Raw genomic sequence first — 6000 nt, 5'->3', positions numbered from 1 at the left:
GCAACGTCTGCCACTAGTCTTCGTTGATCATCTCTGTAACGCTTTCGTGCTTACTAAATGAACCTCTCACGAAACGTGCTGCTCTTCTTTTGATTTCATCTATTTTCTTTTCAGTCCTATTTGTGACGGATCCCATTCTGATGAGCAATATTATTGTCCTGGTCGAATGAGGGTTTCGTGAGCTATCTCCTCCGTAGAGGAACTATATTTCCTGAGGATTCTTTTAATGAATCTCAGTCTGGCATCTGCCCTTCTTTCGATTAGCTTGTGTGGTCTTTCCACTTTCAATAGCTCCTTACGCATACTCCTAGATATTTTATGGAAGTAATTGTCTCCAGGTATCGTTCCGCAATGGTATAACCGTACAATAATGAGCCTGCCTGTTTATGTATACTCAGTGTGTTACATTTCAGTACGTCAAATGTCAGTTGTCACTCCCAGTACCAGAGATCGATCCGCTGCAGGTCTTCCTGCATTTCGTTACAGCTGTCTAGATTTGTGACTTCTCTGTATACACTAGCATCATTGTAGAATATTTATCAGCTTCCAAAAACGGATGAGTGAAATGGCATTATCTGGATATTACAACAGATACGGGAGAAAATTCTGGTGTTAGTTTTATTGTAAAAAGTGAATGATAAGCAGTGTTTAAGGTACTGAAGAGCAAGATAGGAGGATGACTTTTTTCTTTTAATAAGGTATTGCATAACGAACCTCGTGTGTAATAACAGAAACAATGGAGATCGTAAATTAACCGAATCTATGAAGAACAACATATTACCACCCCCTAGAACTAGAAGTTCACTTCGTTTTCTCAAACTATGAAGACGTTTCACATAGTGTTGCCGTCCTTGACTACTTTAGAATCTGAAGTTATCATACATTAATAAGATTCAAAGTGAAAACTTAGATGAAACTTTGAAGAAAAAAAGAGAAAAAAACCGACAAGACAGGAAAAAATAAAGGAAGATTTTGAAACATTATTTAAGACGAGGAGGCGTAAAGTACTGAATTGAGAAGCAAATTACATACACTATGTGAACAAAAGTATCCGGAGACCTGGCTGAAAATGACCTACAACTTCGTGGCGCCCTCCATCGGTAATGCTGGATACCAGTATGATTTTGGCCCACCTTTAGCCTTGATGACAGCTTCCACTCTCACAGGCATACGTTCAATCACGTGCTGGAAGGATTCTTCGGGAATGGCAGCCCATTCTTCACCGAGTGCTGCACTCAGATGAGATATCGATGTCGGACGGTGAGGCCTGGCACGAAGTCGGCGTTCCAAAACATCGCAAAGGTGTTCTATAGGATTCAAGTCAGGACTCTTTGCAGGCCAATCTATTGCAGGGATGTTATTGTCGTGTAATCACTCCGTCACATGCCGTGCATTATGAAGACGTGCTCGATGGTGTCGAAAGATTCAGTCGCCATCCCCGAATTGCTCTTCAACAGCTGAAAGCAAAAAGGTGCTTAAAACATCAATGAAGGCTTGTGCTGTGATAGTGCCACGCAAAACAACAAGGGGTGCGTGCCACCTCCATGCAAAACACGACAGCCTCCGAATTTTACTGTTGGCACTACAAACGCGAGGAGATGACGCTCATCGAGCATTCGCCATAACCACACCCTGCCATAGGGTCGCAAAATTGTGTACCCTGATTCGTCACATCACACAACTTTTTCCACTATTCAGTCGTCCAATGTTTACGCTACTTACACCAATCGAGGCGTCGTTTGGCACTTACCGGCGTGATGCGTGGCTTATGAGCAGCCGTTCGACCATGAAATCCAAGTTTTCTCACCTCCCGCCTAACTGTCATAGTACTTGCAGTGGATCCTGATGCAGCTTGGAATTCCAGCATGATGGTCTAGAAAGGTGTCTGTCTATTATACATTACGACTCTGTTCAACTGTCGGCGGTCTCTGTCAGTCAACAGACGGGGTCCTCCTGTACGCTTTTGCGATGTACGTGTATCTTCACGTTTCCATTTCACTATCTTATCGAAAATAGTGGGCCTAGGGATGTTTAGGAGTGTGGAAATCTCACTACAGACGTACGACAACATGGACACCCAATCTCCTGACCAAGTCCTTGAGTTCCGCGGAACCCTCGATTCTGGTCTTTCACGATGTCTAATGAGTATTGAGGTAGCTGATATGGAGTACCTGGTAGTAGGTGGCAGCACAATGCACGTAATATGTAAAACGTTTGTTTTTGTGGGTGTCCGGATACTGTTGATCACATGGTGTATAATAGAAAACGGTGGGTGGCTATTCGGACATAGACGAAGGGGCAATCTACATCAGAAATGAGACCTTTTACGAACTACAGAAAGTCTAACACAATGGGGAAAAGAAGGGCAGATTTTTAGGGACATATCCTGAGAATTAACGCAAAAGGCCGGCCGGAGTGGTCGAGCGGTTCTAGGCGCTACAGTCAGGAACCACTCGACCGCTACGCTCGCAAGTTTGAGTCCTGCCTCGGGCATGGGTGTGTGTGAAGTCCTTAGGTTAGTTAAGTTTAAGTAGTTCTGAGTTCTATGGGACTGATGACCTCAGAAGTTAAGTGCCATAGTGCTCAGAGCCATTTGAACCCCAAAAGTTAACCAAGAATACTTTTGAGTACCTGCGCACCGAAAAATACCAGACCAAATTGTTGTAAGGGAAAGCATAAGAACTCCAAATCACAGATAATATGTTCATACGGAAGCTACAGAAACAATAACCAAAGACAAGAAAAAGAGGTCCCACGCCAAAATCAAAACCACCTCAATGTCAGATGAAACGAAAGAAAAAAGAAGAGAAAACAGAAGAGTACGTACGGAACACGGCACATTTCATTTGGTAAAAAAAAAGAAGCACAGTTGCAAACGACTAAATGAAATGAAGTATGTACAATCATTCAAAGATTTCTTGAAATTTATGTGAATATGAAACGATGAATCTGGTTAGAACGTAATTAATTTTCAGAATAATGACAAAATGATGTAACAAATAAATTGAGTAATGATGTTCTAGGTGTGAAGTGAGAAAAGTACCCGTATCAGATTGTGCTTCAGTACACATGTTGAGGAAAAGGGACCATCAATTTTTTTGCAGGCTTTGGAAGTCAATATAGCACTATCGACCATATGCAGTTCGTGAAGTAAATAAGTGAGCAGAGCAATGTGTATGAATTACCTTCTTCGAGATTCGTAGAGCAGGAGAAAGAAGTTGACTCAATTCTGTAGCATAGGGATGAGGTGGAGTGGAGTTGCGGCTAGGGGTTGAATAGTCGTGAGACTCAATTAACAATTATATTATTTATCATAAGCTAAATAGAAAACACACTATATCCAAATATTTCCGTACCGTGTGCAGATTCTTTAGCAGAGCACAATTCAGCCAACACAAAAATTCATTTCCTTAAATAAAAGTATATAACAAAACATTTACTTTTGCTGGGAAAGGCAACCCTGCAGTTAGACGTGGAACAGTTCTGTCTTACGAACAGTGACATTGACTCAACCTATGCCACAGGGTATCCGCAGTTAAAGTTATAACTTCTAAAAGCTGCAGAAGAAGAACTACTACTCAGAATGACGTCGAAATTGAACAATCTATTGTTAACGCAGGGGAAAAGGTCATGGTATAATTTTAAAAAAATTACCGGAAATTTTATCAATAAATGGCGCTCTAAGCGTCTTTATGTAAGTGGGGTTTGTTACGAACGACAGATGAATCGAAGTAGAGGACTATGGTTTGAGTTGGACATTACACCATCCGCGCTGTTCAATGTGCATTACAGCACAACTTAGACAGTCAGAACTAGGGGCACTGTCAATTACGTAAGCTCATGCACATCGCAAGGTCGTACAACCGGTTCTTAATTCTGCTGGGGCCAATAACCCCATAAAAACCAAAGTTACATCGGTTTTAATAGTACTGTATCGAAAAACCGCATAAAAAGCAAAATGACAGCGGGTTATCGTTATAGTGAGACTGGCGCAAAATATGTTATGTATGCTGTCCACCGTTTTCTACCGCAATTTGAAATCGAGAAACAGCATGTTCCACAACAGATCCAAGTGTCTCGAGGGTCACGATCATAATGCGTTCTGCAATGTGCGCATTCATTTCACGTTCTTTCGTAATCGCAGCATTGAACACATTATCTTTCAAATAGCTCCACAGCCGGAAGACACACGGATTAAGATCAGGTGACATGAACGGACAGGCTGCTGCAGGCAGGAAATGACAGCTGATTATTCTAACATTTCCGAAATGCCTCTGCAGCAGCCGATACACCTGTTTAGCAATGTGTCAAGGAGCACCGTCTTGCACAAAAATGATTGTACTCACGCATCCACTCTGTTCAAGGGCTGGAATAACATTGGCGGGTAAAGACCCTGAAAGCATTTAACACTGACGGTACAGGTAACAGGAACTGCAGGACTCATAACCTAGAAAAAAACAGAACCCTGCGGTAAAAGATAACCGGTATATAACATTGCAGAATGAAACTTTACCGGTCGATTTGTATACGGGTTTCCCGTCGCCCATATTCAGTAGTTCTGCGTATTGACATTTCTTGGAGGTGGAAATGGGCTTCCTCTGTCCAATGAATGTCCCATGGTCTTCCACTGTCCACTTCCTAGCGAGGAATTAACGTTTGTCTTGGTGGCAGGTCAGCAACAAGCGACTGCAGGACACAGGTGATTTTGTATGGTTAACCAAGCAAGATGTTTTGTAGAACTTCATGCACAGTTTTCGCAGTTATCATCAACGTACGGGAAATTCACCGCGCACTGCACACCACAGCTCGAAGGCTCCCATGAAGCTGTCGACGCATCTTCGACAGGCGTCGGACCAGCTGCTTACCTGCCTCTGATATATTTCACTTCAAAAGAACATGCCTTGTCGAATTTTATAATCATTATGTCCAGACCCTCAGCAGATATCGGAGCAATGCCATTTCCACACTCTGAGTGTTCGGAACTTCTGCAGAGCTACTGGCGCACAATCACTTTTCTTGTAAAAGAACTTTACTACCAGTGCGTAATACGTCATGGAGACAGTAATGCTGGGAATCTCTGACTCAAACTGAGGAACAGTACTGTGTAGGGCAACGGGAACTACTGTCTGACATACTGTTCCATGTTAAAACAGTAACAGAACCAAAAGAATACTTCGACACATTGAAATATCTTATAAGAAAGTGTGAAACAAGATGATGAAAATCTGTAAGAAATCTGTGATGATGTTTTACATAGTTTGCCGTGATGTCCTACCACTTACCTATTAACACAATGTCTTTTGGGGTAGTCGTAGAGCTTTGTACGATGTATTGAAAGGCTATATCAAATGCATTTTCGTTATATGCTTGTGATACTCGAGCCGTAGGTTCATTGTTTCCGTTGCCCCGTCATCATCTTACTCGTTCACATCGGTCCTTCCCCAACAGCGTTAGTTCAAATGGTTCTGAGCACTATGGGACTTAACTTCTGACGTCATCAGTCCCCTAGAACTAAGAACTACTTAAACCTACCTAACCGAAGGACATCACACACATCTATGCCCGAGGTAGGATTCGAACCTGCAACCGTAGCGGTTGCGCGTTCCGGACTGTAGCGCCTAGAACCTCACGGCCACTCCGGCCGGCCTAACAGCATTAGTGATTTGATCGTTAGCTCTACTGATCCACTCACTCACGTTCGTTTGTGTCAAGTTTGCAAACACTTCAAAAACGCTACAGTGTCTACAGCTTAACATTCATGTTTTGTGCAAGATCTGTTTCATCTTGGTTATCTTCACTCTTTTCTTTGGACATTTCGTCTTTGCGCGCAGATTTTTGAAGCATTGATACCAGCATTTATTCCTAAACTTCAACAGTTGTAGGGATTACATCTTTTAAATTCCATTGCTTGTGACAAGCTGCTGCCTTCCTGTGTCATCTCTAAAACTGATTAAAAATATGTTCGACAATATTGCCCCTTCAGCCACTTAATGGCCGCCT

Source organism: Schistocerca americana, chromosome 6 (assembly GCF_021461395.2).
Source record: "Schistocerca americana isolate TAMUIC-IGC-003095 chromosome 6, iqSchAmer2.1, whole genome shotgun sequence".
Lineage (NCBI taxonomy): Eukaryota > Metazoa > Arthropoda > Insecta > Orthoptera > Acrididae > Schistocerca > Schistocerca americana.
This window is presented reverse-complemented; position numbering follows the sequence as displayed.